The sequence below is a fragment of the Cupressus sempervirens genome, chromosome 11, assembly GCF_028749045.1.
Source record: "Cupressus sempervirens isolate cs-2001-9-10 chromosome 11, ASM2874904v1, whole genome shotgun sequence".
NCBI classification, from domain to species: Eukaryota; Viridiplantae; Streptophyta; class Pinopsida; order Cupressales; family Cupressaceae; genus Cupressus; species Cupressus sempervirens.
The window spans coordinates 729,356,294-729,370,952 of NC_143128.1; the positions used below are offsets into that span (position 1 = coordinate 729,356,294).

General features: G+C 35.4%; 1 pseudogene across 1 annotated transcript; it reads left to right on the forward strand.

Annotated features, from left to right (window-relative positions):
* Positions 1 to 5,193: 5,193 nt before the first annotated feature.
* On the forward strand, positions 5,194 to 7,259 carry LOC149531706 (F-box/LRR-repeat protein At1g67190 pseudogene; annotated as a pseudogene). Its single transcript, XR_016358958.1, has 2 exons — positions 5,194 to 5,433; positions 5,861 to 7,259. The product of XR_016358958.1 is annotated as an F-box/LRR-repeat protein At1g67190 pseudogene (transcript).
* Positions 7,260 to 14,659: the final 7,400 nt, after the last annotated feature.

Consider the following 14,659-nt stretch of genomic DNA (forward strand, 5'->3'; position numbering starts at 1 on the left):
TGTCCACCAATATCAATAACAATAGTATGTGAGAGCAATCAAAAATAGTAATAGGTGCAAATTGATAACATTATCACCTCTATTATAAACAAAAGCGATAAATCAAGCTTCCACATATATTCTAACCAATCTACAATATATTTTCTACTTAGAAGCCTAATTATTACACCATGTGAACCAAATCCTTTTGAGTCTATTTATTTCCCTTTCAAGGAGGTCATTTAGATCGAGTCTCCTCTTACATTTGGCCCACATGTATTGCTCATTTCCTTTCCCTTCATGTTTTAGACCACCACACTTGTCTTCTCTATGCTCAACCAATATATTAAACCCCCCAAAACTATCCATTGAGTTAAGGATGTAGCTAACTAATCCCACAGTGTTTCCCAATAACTATAATCATTAGGAGGATACAAATTGCATACACCCACCTTACCTATCAATGTTTCAAGAACCACATAGAATTTAAAGTCCCCCTTTGCTTTTTCCATGATCAATACTAATAAGGGGGAAATGTGAGTCAAGGGTATAAAACCCTAAGTTAGTCACATAACCTGCTTACACAACTCAAAGAGGGAGTCAAGAAAAATGATCCTCTCAACCCCAATTCTAAAAGACTAGATCTAGAAAGATCAGTGCTAACCAAGAGAGAGAGGAGCACCAATAAAAACTAGATCTAATGGGGATAGAATAGGGGAAGAGATGCAAAAGTCCTTCAAATACCTACGTGACAATCAAAGTTATGGATAGATATGTGAATGAAATAAGTAAATATGCTAAAATGATAAGGAAGGTGGAGGAAAAACCTTTTAGATATGATCTTATGCTTGTTGTGCTACTCAAAAAAGATAAATAAAACTAGATTTAGGCCTAAAGTGTTGAAATCTATGAAATCTAGAAGTCGTTCGATGATTAGAAAGGGGTGACTTTTGTTGATAGGGTCAACCTCCATAGGCCCTGAATTTAGCAGTGACCTACATTGGCCCTATAATATTAAGTGACATTGATTTTTCTTGTGTAGTTCTAAAGAAAAATGAAAAGGGTATCCAAATCTGCAACTTGTTTGCCAATCTAAGATCTGCAACTTGTAATAAAAAGGGCTTTTATTGTTGATGGGGGATTTTCCTTAGTCAACCCCAAATTTAGGAATTAACCTTGAATTGAAATAATTGAAATTGAGAAATGTAAAGTAAATGTACAAATTTACCTTACAATAGTAGGATCTCTCGATCACATGCAATATGCTTACTTCACCAATTGAATTGGAATCAAGAAGATGAAGATGAATGAAGGTAGAAGATGCAATAGAGGGCCTTGAATGGATTTAAGGAGATCTTAAAGATAAACTCTTTCAATTGCTTGAATGCTTAAATCCTTGATCTTCAATGGAGGAATTTGTTGAAGGATACTTGAAGAATTGAATGATTGAGCATGAGTAAAAGTGCTTGAGAGTGCTTGATCTTGTGAGTGCATGATGATGATGATGTGAAAATAAGGAAATGGAAGGGTTTATAAAGGGCTCAGAATTGACCAACTTTGATAGCTGACCCACCCAGGAACTAACACCCTGAAGCTATCCAAACACATGACCTAAGAAAAGGATCCAAAATAGGGGCCAAATAGGGACACACTACATCCTAGATTGGCTCATAACTGATTGGACAAGGGCCCCCTACATCCCTATCAACTAGGGTGCAGAATGTTTGGGATTCCCTTAAAATCCTAAAATAGGTACCAAATCCTAGAAATTAGGTACAAAGTCTATGATATAGCCATATCAGTGTGGATAATTAGAGATTCCAAGTGATTGGATGAAGGAAAGGAGGATCTAGATGGTTAGACCCTACCTCAAGCTTTATACCATGAAAATAAGAGCTTTAAAGAGGATTAATTAAGACTTACCCCAATTCCACCTAGGAGAAAGGAGAAGAAAAGGGAAGAAAGAAGAAGAAATGAAAGGAGATGATGATCTCACATTAAATAGGTGCTAAATCTACATTAAATTGGGGTGCTTCCAATTTAAGACAATACAAGTACAAAATCTTCTGGCTTGGTTCCAAACAAATTTAAGTATATTGTGAGCTTGACAACTGACAACCTTGACCTCTTAGAGACATATCACATCCTTCTTAGTGAGTTTGTTGCACCAATCCCTGATTGTTAATTTCTTATCTTTCATCTCAAGACCTCGTACATTCTAGCTAGCAATATTTATCATCATTTAGTTGTGTTAGGGGGATTTTTTTGATTCTTATAAAGTCTATTGAAACATTTCAACATCTCACCACTCTTTTTCACATTTATTCTATTAGAATTATTTTTGTGAGAGTGATAATTTGTTAGAGGTTTTTTTTTTTTTTGTTATTTTTAACTTCTACAAAAGATGGGGAGCCATCCTCCTTGGGAACCTCTTCTATAGTCTTCTCATAAACCATAATCTCTTTACTAGAGATGCCATTCACAGTAGTAGGTTTATTATCATAACTTTGTTTCAAATTATTGTTATAGGCTTGCTTGGATCTTTAGTAAATAAGGGCTAATGCTAGGTGTTGTGCATTATGCCTCACCTAAGCATCCCCTGCATTGGGGGTCTCTTTTAAAAGCTTCCACTTGGTCAGAGAGAGAGTCCCTTATTGGAATCACATCAAAATCTTCATCAAATAGGGGATTGACAAGGGAACTTTACAATTACTAATAACATTCTCTTTCACACAAGAATATAAATCTTTCTCACCAATATTTCCATTTGGAATTTCAAAGGATGCCACATTAATAACCTTATGGACAATGTTATTGATAGGGTGAGGTGGGTTAGAAACATTATTTTGTACAACATTAAAAGATTAATTTTCATGTTTCTTTTTTAACAAAAGGTAATATCTCTCTAGTTACAATCATTCCTCTTATAGTGAAAACATGCATTCAAATTACCCAAAACCTCAATGTCTGAACATAAAATTTCTTCATCAAATTCTAGGTCAATTTTCCCCATAATATTCCTTTCATGGTTAACAGCGATAAACACTCTTGCATTTAAACAAGGGAGGGTAACCCTCGATTCTTCAATTTGAAGGATATTACCAAGTGATTTAAAAATCAGAGGTAGGAAGGACAAAAATTGTGTTGACACCACAATCCACATTCCAAAACTCTTTCTTGAGGACTCACTTTTGCATGCCATGAGTTTTGAAAATAACAACAAAAGAACTCTTATGCATCATTCTATACAAATTTACATAAATCCCCAATTGTTTCCCCTAAACATTAAATTAACCCATTCATCAAAAAACTTTCGTGAGGGTAAAGCATTAGTGTCCATGCAAGAAAAAATAATAGCAACATTCTTAAGCTCATTTTGTTTAGCTTTTATGGCTTTTAGCATAATCTCATTAGGACTAAGAGAAATCACCTTTATGAATGAAGAAGGCTTCTTTCTATTTTCTCCCCCTTTGGAGTCTCTATCTTCAAAGTAACCTCCATATCATAATCCATTTCCTACACCCCCAATAATCTTCTTGATTCCACTTTGTCAAAGGCCATGATTCTCGCTTTAAAATTAGTAGACAAAGGGCACTCAATTATATCCTCCTCTGCTAAAAGCACATATTAATATGATGTTTTTTTTGAGTCACCACAACTAGTCTTCACACCACCTTCCTCACATTTTTTTGCATTCAATAATCCATCACCTTGTTGGTATTAATTTCTTCCACACACCAATGAAATAATGAGCCTTGGTTTGAAAGGATTGAGGCCCCCCAAGTTGGGGGGATTACAAAGGACTACACACACCTTGCAATTAATGAGAGAAATAATAAAAAGAAGATTGAAAAAAGAGGGGCATAAAGAACCAAGGAAAACAAAGGACTCCAAAACACACGCCAACAAGGAAATAAGAGCCACATAGCGAGTTGTAGGGATATAGAGAGAGGGTGACATACCACCTTTTAAAAGCACATTGCCTCTCTCCCTATCCAAACCAATCATTATAAGAGATATCATAATAATAACAATATTTCAAAAGTATTTAACTAATAATATTAAGTTGCATAACATTTGGGAGAATATGTTTAGTTATTAGTGTAAGTGAAATTGAGGATGGGATGTGCCAATTGACTACAATGGGTGTGGGGTTCAAAAAATAATGTTTTGGACACCTTTTACATTAAGTGTATTTGATGTATGATGGCGATGACTTCGAATCTTAGATTTAAGCACTCACCTAACCAAATAGGTCATTTGTCCTTAATATTTAGGATATTGACATGTGTGAAGTTAGGGTGCACAATTACAAAATCCTAGTAACTCTCATTTATTAAAAGTTTACAATATGGTCATATGTGCATCTTTATGTCATAATTCATATTTGATAGTGATTCACCCATCTATCTATTATACATAATTGAATTTGAACACTTTCTATGTATACTTTTATCTTATTGAATTTTAACATATTTGTTATAGTTCAAACATTTATCTATTATTCATAGTTGAATTTGAATCTTTTTATTCTCCATACTTTTACCTCGTCAATTTTCAACTAAAAACAAAAAATTATTAAAATTTAATCTCAAATTCAATAGTCAAATCTTAATAAAACATCACCTTAATCCAAAAGCACTTAAATTCTTCCACAAATATTTAAAAATATAGTACTATTGCTTAGATGTATTAGGTTGTCTCTAGCAAAAACTATTCAGTTCAAGGTCGACGCACTAAACAAAAGGTATAGATTCATTTCACAGAAGTTGGATTGAATCTGCATCGTCGGTATTGCCAGTTCTTGAGGTTTTCCTAGAAAAACCTATTTTAATGAGAGGAAAATTTATAACTGTGGACCGGGCAAATTTGGCAGCGTGGATGCTCCTCAGTCCTTGGCTCTTAGCCGAAGAGGTGTTTAGTATTCAGGCACGTGTGGGCCTGTATCGGGTACCTAAAACTGTTAATGGTGGCCTTCGCTGGTTGGTAGCTCGCAGGCTCCGTGCCTCGCTGGGCTGCCTCGCAGGTATGAACCCTCCATCAAAACAAATTTTAAAAAAAAAAAATTATAAGTGTTCTTCCAATGACAATATGACAAATTAATATATATTATATAATAAATAATTGTGGAAATAGTCGTAATGATTGATTGGGACTTGATTGGGACTTGTAACTTATCAAGTTGTTTTTTCCGCTTGCTATTTAGCTGGGTTTGTACCATGTTTATTTTTTTCGCGTCCCCCTATCTCTCCTACGATGAATGCCAAGTGTTTGACAAATTTCCTCGGGAAATCTTGGAGAGATCAGACAGTGGAAACCCCCCACAGGGGACTAACGCTGTGTCATATTCGATTACTATTGATTCCCTGCATGTCCAGCGCAGTCAAATCCATTATACGTGTGTGTAGCTTGAATTGATTAGTTCCTCCTGCTGCAGAATTGGTCAATATTCAGGTCAGATCTCCGTATTTCTTAGTAGTGTAGATTCGTGTTTTTCTGAAGAAAAGCGGGCATGTTTTAAAGATTTGCTTTTCAATCTGGCAGCGCAGGCTTGCATTATGATTTAGAAAATTAGTTATTTATAACCAACTTTTGTATTATAGAAACTGTATAAAACATGCGAGTAAGATTATCTGAAATTTATCTGCAAATTCTTTCTGTTTCGGGATGGTATATGTGAAGGTCTTTCTCTGCGACGCATCTTCAATGTAATTCTCGATTTTAATTTTTTTGGGATGAAACACATCAACAAATTGTTCCGCAATTCTTTGCAATGAAAATCTTAATTATGATCTTTAGGGGTTTAAATGAGCTCTGCTGGAACACGTAGGTGTGGGTGGGTTTTAAAATTTGTCTGAATTCTTGCCCTTTTGATGTGCAGAAATAAGGTCTAGACCCCTCTATGTCGGTTATGGATAAGCTTCCTGTTGAAATTGTTGGGAAAATTCTATCTTGTCTTGGTTCTGCTCGTGATGTTGTGAGAGCATCCTTTACATGCAGAAAATGGAGAGAAGCAGCAAAAAATCACCTGCATACTCTTTCATTTCATTATGCAGATGGTTCGTTTTACAGGGAACTCAGTGCTTGTAGTCTTGAGATGCTTATAACCCAAACCATTTTTCAAACAAATAGATTGCAAAATCTGTCCATTTGCATGGGTGATTCATTTGAACTCTCAGCAGCCCCTGTTATTGCTTGGCTTATGTACACCAGAGAGACATTGCGCAGTTTGGTATATATGGTCCGTTCGAAACCCAGTTTATGTATTCTGGAGAAATGTGCAAGACAGAAGCTTGAAACATTAGTTTTAGGGCATACTATAGTATCAGGTGTGGAGCCTAGTTACCAGAGATTTCCCTGCCTAAAATCTCTATCTTTACACTTTGTTAGTATTTCTGGCATAGAATTGATGCTTTTGTTGACCATATGCCCGAAGCTTGAATCTCTCTCTATTGTGAACCCTGATCTTACAGTTCCAGATGTAGCAAGTTATTTGGAGTTGAGCAATCCTAGCTTGAAGAATGTATATATGGAAGAACTAAGCTTAGACAAATTGATTCTTGAAGCAGATAATTTGGAGAGTTTGCATTTGAAGGAGACTACAATTGAGTTTTTTGAAGTCATTAGTAAGGGAAATCTAAAACACCTAAAATTTCAGGATGTGACTCTTGTTAATTTTGAAATGGGAGAGACAATGGAGAGCTTGGAGGTAGTGGATGTTAGCAGTTTTACACTAATGTGGTCAAAATTCCATCAGATGATTCTGAAATCAACTAAACTGAAAAGATTGCGTATTTGGGATGTAATGTTCGATGCTGAAGACGAGGTTATCGATCTGGAGACAATAGCAACCAGCTTTCCTAAATTGAGAAGCCTTGCTTTGAGCTATGATCTTAGGGATGGGCTTCTCCAGTTTGGCTTAAAAGGATCATCTCTGCTGGAAAATGTGACAATCTTGGAGTTAGGGTCAATGGCAATTAATGACCTCTTCAGTCAATGGATAGCGGCAGTTCTTGAAAGATGCCCAAGACTCAAGCAGGTTATAATCCATGGGAACATTTCCGAGGCAAAAGTCCGTGATGATTACAGAAAATTAGCAAGATTCACCTCTTCCATTGTTAGCATTATGAGAATGTTTGCAGATGTTGATGTGCAGTTTGAATTCCAATAATATGCAATCCTATTAGCGTGGTAATGAGATTCCAGCCAATCTCAACAAGATAATAATGTAATATGATATTTTTCCCAGTTCAGAGTCTATGTTTCGAGGGATTTTTTAACTTGGTCTTAGTTGAATGTTGCTTGTCCCTTCTGATTATTATGACGAACTAACATTATAGGTAACTTGCTTGTACTAACTTGCCTGACACATAATAGTCAACCAGTTACTATCCTCTGTGTTTGGCTTACTGAAGAGGTCCTCAAGGCTACCCTGACACAGTGATCTTTCATAATACCTTGCTTGCTGCCTTGATGGTGTGGGTAGCAAAACCCTTCTGCCTTGATGGCATGTATTTTCCAGTGCTGGTAGGAAGTTTTATAATATAATTCCATTGTTATGGCTTTCATGATATCTTGGTTTGAGTCTGGGCACATTAAACAGCTACATGCTCTCTTCTGTCTCCTTCCATGCCTCTAGATAAAGGTTTGCAAACAGTAGAGCTTTGTCTTTGAAATGAAATTAACTCAAAATATGTAAAATTCAAAATAGCATTAGGTTTCACATAGTTTTTCAATATTATGAGTATCTGAAAACTTAGATAAAGAACTGCGATAAAAGCTTGACAAACTGCATATGTCTCGACTCTTCAGTTTTTGCAGATCATGCTAATGTTATTGCATTTCAGTATGATACAGCTAGATCCAAAATGAATAGCCATAGAATATATAGAAACATAGTTTAGTTTCCCTCATTAAATTTGAATTCCCACCTGCACAACTGATCTTATTTTTGGATTTAGATCTCATTATAGTTTACAAACTTTTGTGTCAGTTGTACCAATATTCTCTATAAGACACCAAAATTTAGTTCTTGAATGCAACTGCGTATGGGATAATTGATATAACTATGCTTATAGAAAGACACGCTTGGAGATTAAGCTATGCAGGGAAGAAAACCCAGTGGGCTGGAAATTTATGTTTTCAGGCTTGTTATGCCCATTTATAGGCACACCATCAGACCAATATTTTTCCCGAAGGAAGGTTCTTTGTTTTAGGCAGTTTTTAAGGTATCAACAGGGGGAGGTTTCAAGTACAAAGAAAATCAGATTAGCCTATACTTTCACTGATGTTTCATCACATGATTAGCTATTTTTATTACTTGTAGAGACTGCTTTTTATTTATACACTGGTTTTTAGAGTCACGTATAATATCTTTAATTTAAACAGTAAATGGTTCTTTAGTCTAAAAATACCGTCACAATCATTGCAGGTGACTCATTTATTGCCTTCTCTGCCCTATATCTTTCAAGTTTTGTTGACTGTTACTGAAAAAGATATTTATTTATTAACTAACTGAATCCTCCAGCTTATGTACTAGAGATTTCCAATGACAATTGTGTCCATTTTAGCCTATGAAGGAAAAAGAATCTAAATCTGTATGTTCAAAGAATCTCTTCTATAAACATGGTGATAGCTTTTGTCAATTTCCTGAGGGAAAGCTAGTGGAGACTTTTTTGCCAATGAGATCAAGAAATCAGTGTCTGAGTGATCTGCTTTCCTAAATGCATCTTTTACCCTTCTAGTAAGCTGATGCAATGTGGCTTGAGTAATCCTGTTTGCAACTGAACAGTAACAGGAGCAGAGGAGAAATATGAGATAGTATACATGCAGTCGGGTGATTAATGGACTTCACTACTAAAATTTTATGAAACCGCCTTGTTGAGAAAATTATTACTTATTTCAATTTGCTTTTGGGTAAACAATTCTAGTTTCCAGCTTGGCAAGGCTATACTTTATTGTCAACTGCATCACTTAAATGATAGAGATGCTCATGCCCTGTTTTAAATACACCCAAATTGTTTTTGTATGATAAATGTAGACACAATATCTCACAGCTTTTGTGTATGGCTTTATAGCTGCAGTGCTGAAAAACACAGCATATTCATACATTTTTTTTAGTGAATGAAGCCAGTCGCAATGGTATTATTTTTTTGTTTATCTTACTTACATTTTTGTATAACAAAAGTTGTTTTACAATGAAAAATTACTGGAATAATTCACCTCTGGGGATGACTTACGAATGCATTAGGTAGAAACAGTGAAACATGCCCAGAATTATTATGGCGATGGAAGTAGAAGTGTATTGAGTTAGATATTTTGTGGCAAAGTAATGTAGTTTCATTAGAGCGTTGGTGGTTTTTGTCATCAAAGTTCCTATTGGAAGACTGAAGCAGGGAATGAGATTGGTCTTGTGAAGAACAGCCCCAAGAAGAGCACCCGCTTGTCAACATTACTCTAGTATGTTCAAAATTTGGCACCCACTTTTATCCAAAACCTGAAGGGTTTCTTTGGGCAGAGGGATTAGCAGCTTAGAAATATTCAAGATGAATTTTTAGAATAATTGAATGAGTCCACCAATGATGCAATACAAATGAAGAAATTGGTCCTTGTTACTCCAAGGTTGAAAGTGGCGGAGGACTGGACTCGAGATGCAACAACATCTAAAATTGGGTTGCAACTTTTCAAAAAATAGTTTTTAGAGAGAAAATTATTCGCCCCACACAATAACATTTGAAACTTCGACCTTGGAAAATTAGTTGTTCTAGGAGTGTTCATGGATTCAAATCTTCTCACTTCAGTGGCCAAAATGTACGATCCAATAACCAAGTCTGCAAGGGGTATAACTGAGGAATGTTTAGTGAAAATAACACCTGAAGAAATTTAGGAAGTGTTCAGGATGGACCCTACTTTATAGTACCATGAGGCCATTGACTTTCATGAATTAGAGAAGGGATGTCTATCTCAGAAAGTGCAAATTAGGCAAGGAGCATTGAGGGGACACCTTGCAACTATTGGGAATTTGACATTAGTCACAGCCTCGACCCAGGAACCTTCTAAAAAGAAAATTTTCGATTCTCATGCCCTATATATATATCCTTATGTAGGATTTTCGGTGAGGAAGAACAAGATTTTATGCCAATCAAGTTCATTTATATGATGGTGCAGATTTAATGCTTTGGGGTTAGTATTATTTTTGATTTTGCCTCTTTTCTAGCTGAAGAAATCCACATGGGATTGATGGGATTGCAAAAGGAAAGATAGAGAGAACATTTGGGTGGTGTTCAATGCTGATGCATATGTTCCTTTTCAAAGGGGTTACTTACTTTGAGAAAGAGATGCAATTGACAAGAGAGCATTACGGAGAGCCTTTATCTGTTCAGTTGTGGAGTGCAAACATGTCATGGGATGCTAGTGAGGCCAACTTTGTTAGGTTTGACAAGTATTTAGCATCAAAGTTGAGGATCCTCTTGTCAAATGATAACCCAAGGATTCCTAAGTTACTTTTGGATTTTATTAGACCTATGGACTCCCCAAATAATTTGAAAGTCTCCCACAATCCGACATACATGATCACATATCTAGTTTATATTATGTTCAAAGTATATGGATTTCAAGGGACTCCACATGCGCTACCATACCAAGTACCTTTGAAGGTTGGTTTAGCAAAGATACTATGGCAAATAGGTGGATTAGAGTAACTATAACTAACAAGTAGATCAAGAGGTTCCATTTTTCCAACATGCTTTGTTGAACACCAATTTGTGATTACTAAAGGCGGTTGGGTTTTCTTGTATAAAATTTTGAACCCTTACAAAATGGCTACCTCCCATGTAAGATTTGTTCATAAGGAGGGATTCTTTGAAATATTCAGGAAAAGAGTAAAGGCTAAAGCTAATGAGCATGATTTCTATTACCCCAAGGATATTATAAGAAATGAATTTTCCTTGCAAGAGAAAGAGGTGAAAAAAGAAAAATGGAGAGTTTACTCTAGGGTGTTAGAGTTTGTAAATTGTTTTGAGAAAGGTTACAACCCATTGTCTAAGGCTAAAACGATGTTTGACAAGGTAAACAAGTCAATGACATTTTTTGTAGAGATAATGGATGCTTTAAATGAAAAGAAATATCTCCCAATCATAACCTATCTTGATAGAGAAAGAGAAGTCATGAAGAGACTATCTTTCATTGTTGTTGTGGGTTTAGGGTAGTTAGTTGTTCAGAAAAGAGCTGATTACAATGTAGTTAAGGTGGAAGAACAAGGTGACAACAAAGGGAAGGATAAAATTGAAGTAGATACGTTTGTTCCCTCAACACATAAGAGACCGCAGATGGACGAAAGACCATCAAAGCCAACATCCAAGAGACAAAAGACTAGAGAAGAGTATATGATCCAAGGGGCCACTTATACACCATCTCAGTCACCCCTTTGCTTGGGAGAAGAACAACTCACAATTGAGCAAATGGAGTAGCTTGGAAGCTAGGGTGGAGTATTTATTACAACAACTGAACTAGAAGAAGAAACTTTGCAAGAACCCCCTGTGCCTAGCTTGGAGCTGACTATAGCTGACTTCAAGGGGAAAGAGGTAGACCCTCTGATTGAATAGGCTAGCCATAAATTTTTGTCAGATGATAGCTTCATTAAATCGAGAACCTTTTACTAGTTTGCATGGAGAGTGAATATTGAAAATTTTGAGGAAAGATGTCACAAAAGGAAAACAGAGCGGCCTGATAAGGAAGACTCTGTTATACAAAATGAAATTAAGGATGAAATGATGCACGCGTTTAATAGAATAACTTTTGAAGAAGGAAGAAGAATGATGAAAGGAGTTGGAGTGCCACTTCTCCCTAACTGGGATATTGTAGATGCTATGGTTTTTTATGCATCGAGGAAAGGAATGAACACTAAAGAACAAAAACACAAAGCATTAGGTGGTGTGAAATACAGTGAAGATCATGTTGCTTTGGTTATTTGGCATTTGCAAAGAGGAACTAGGACTCGCTCTTTTGAGCCTAGTGACTCAGATATAATAGGCAAATTGATTGTAAAAAGAGTAAAAGACACTTTGAATGAGGAGGTTGCAAAATTAAATGTTGGAACAACAAACCTTGATTAGCTACTGCAAGGAAGGAAAATAAATTTGCACAAGAACCACAGGTGAAGTATGAACAAGTCTTGGTAGCCTATAATGAGGAGGTTAAGAAGAGGCTAAGACTTCAGAATGGAATTGCTAAATATAGAGGATAACCAATTAGAATATCAGAAATTAAGGAGTCATCTCAGAGACTTATTTCTTCCACACCTGCTCCTCCACCACCTACCAGTCGTATAATTGAGATTCCTGACAGTCCTCTACATTAGAAAGATACCACTAAAGAAGACATGGAAGAGGAAAAGGCTAGGCTCAAGATTGTACAAGAAGAAACATGGCAAAGATATGAGCAAAAGGTAAGGGAAGCAATACTATTCTTTATATATGATATTGATACCAAAAGACTACATTACATAGTCAGTCAATTACTCTCTATCAATAAAACCCCTAGTAATAATCATAACAAATTCAGAGAAATCCTAAATAAATGGGTAGCAAGAGAGGAGGTAATGATAGAGATATGCACTGAAATAATTGATAAGAGGAATGATGATTACCAAGCTGAACAAACATATGACCAAGTAATTGTTTTATTGGATTTTGATTTGAAAAGGGAGTCACTACAGAGAAAGATTGGGTCATGCATCTCCACGTGTCAAAATAAAAGTTACACTTTCTTTCCTCCATTGTTTATAAATGAACATGAGATAAAGACCCTAACAGACTGGGATGAAGACTTTTTGGCTATGATGAATGATAAAGTAAGCCATATAATAAGATATAATGCAAATGGTTTATTTGTAGATGTTGTAGCAGACTTGGTAGAAGCTAGAAGATTCTATAAACTTTTTATCTCTGAAGTAAAATTGCTCAAATATGAATTGAAGGATATTACTAATAAAGAAAAAGAAGTCATTAGTTATGATTGGCCTGATGATGCAACATATGATGAATGAGTGGCCAGGTATACATCAACAACCGAACCTTCACAGGTAGCAGCAAATGACAGATTGCAGAATAAATCAACTTCTACTAAAGAAGTGAAGTTTGTTGATAAAGTTGTTTAGACAATTGATGAGATAATAGAGGTACAATTCCTCAACCAACACAAGAAATTTAAAGCATTGTGTCAAAAGTTGTTGAGGAAAATAATGATAAACCTCCTCCTACAAATATTAAAATATCAGAGCCAAGCATAACAAAAGAAGAAAAGGTGGCCCCACAACCTGGGAAAAAACAAGAAGAAAAGGACCAATCATCTGGTATTGTGGGGGAACAACAAATTGACAAAATAGAATAGACCCCACCTTGAAGCTTTAAATCAAGAAGACATTATGTTGTTAAACAAAAGGCCACAAATGTTTTTGTTCTTCTCGTATAGTAGTGACAGTGACATTTTGTCCTATATGTAAATCTTTTGTTTTAAATAGTTGTCCTTTTCCTCTAGACTTGAAGCTTGTTGCAACTCACACTATATAAGTGAGTTTCCAAGGCTAGAGGAGAGGTGGAGTTTCATTGTTGCAAAATTAAGTTTTGTGTATTCTGAGTCGGTCCATGGATACTGTAATTTTGCTCCAAAGTTGAATAGAAAGTTAACAATTGTTGGTCTATTTGTGTTATGTCTTGATAGGGATGGTCATTTGAAACTATACACAATTTCAAAGAAATAATACAAATGTAGAAAGATGTTTGTCCTAGATCTTGTCTCTTCACTCATCTCTATTTTGTTCTCTGAGATTTAATGGCAAAGTTTATTAAATTTTAGTTGTAATTCATTTTGAATTATATTTCAATTTGCTTTTGCTAATAATCTAATAGGTTGTGTAAATGCTTAATGTAAATTGGAAGAACTTTATGGGTTTTATTGATGATATGATAAGTATGAGATCTAGAAATGAATGTTAATAATCTTTTCACAAAGTGTCAAGATGAAATATATAAGTAGACGTCTAATTCCTATAAGTTTATAGCCCAATAGATAAGGCACTCATCATCCTTGAAGTTGATCAAGTGAGGATATTTTACATGATGCAAAATTTATATAAATCAATCTTTTACCATTCTGTTGTTGAAACTTGAAATGTCAGTCTATGATTGACTCATGAGGTTCTAGGGTTTGATAAAGTAGTCATTTTTCGTGTCTTTTACTATTCTAGAGTTAGAAGAAAGAAGTATGAGCTATCTGTTATTTTTGGAGTTCATATCAAGAAACTGAATATTGAGTGAATAAAAGTGAATTCCTAGGTAAACCCACCCGAATCTTGCAGAATTCAAAGTGGAGAAGATCTCAGAGTCTTGTTAGTTGGTCCTCTTTAGTTTGCATATCAAAACACCCATTATGGTCTTGAGCTAATTCCTAGGTTTTCTGATCATCTAAAAGGTAGTTGAATTTTTGTCAAATCAGGAGCCAACAACATCTAAATAGTAAAAATATTTGAATTGAAGGTGATTCAAACAACATAATAAAGTGTCTAAAAGGGGAGTATAAAGCTTCTTGGCCATTGATCAAATTATTCACAATTCGAAGATCACTACTAACTCTTTCCAAAAATGTGTCATAGCTCACTTATATAGGGAAACCAATAGGGCAA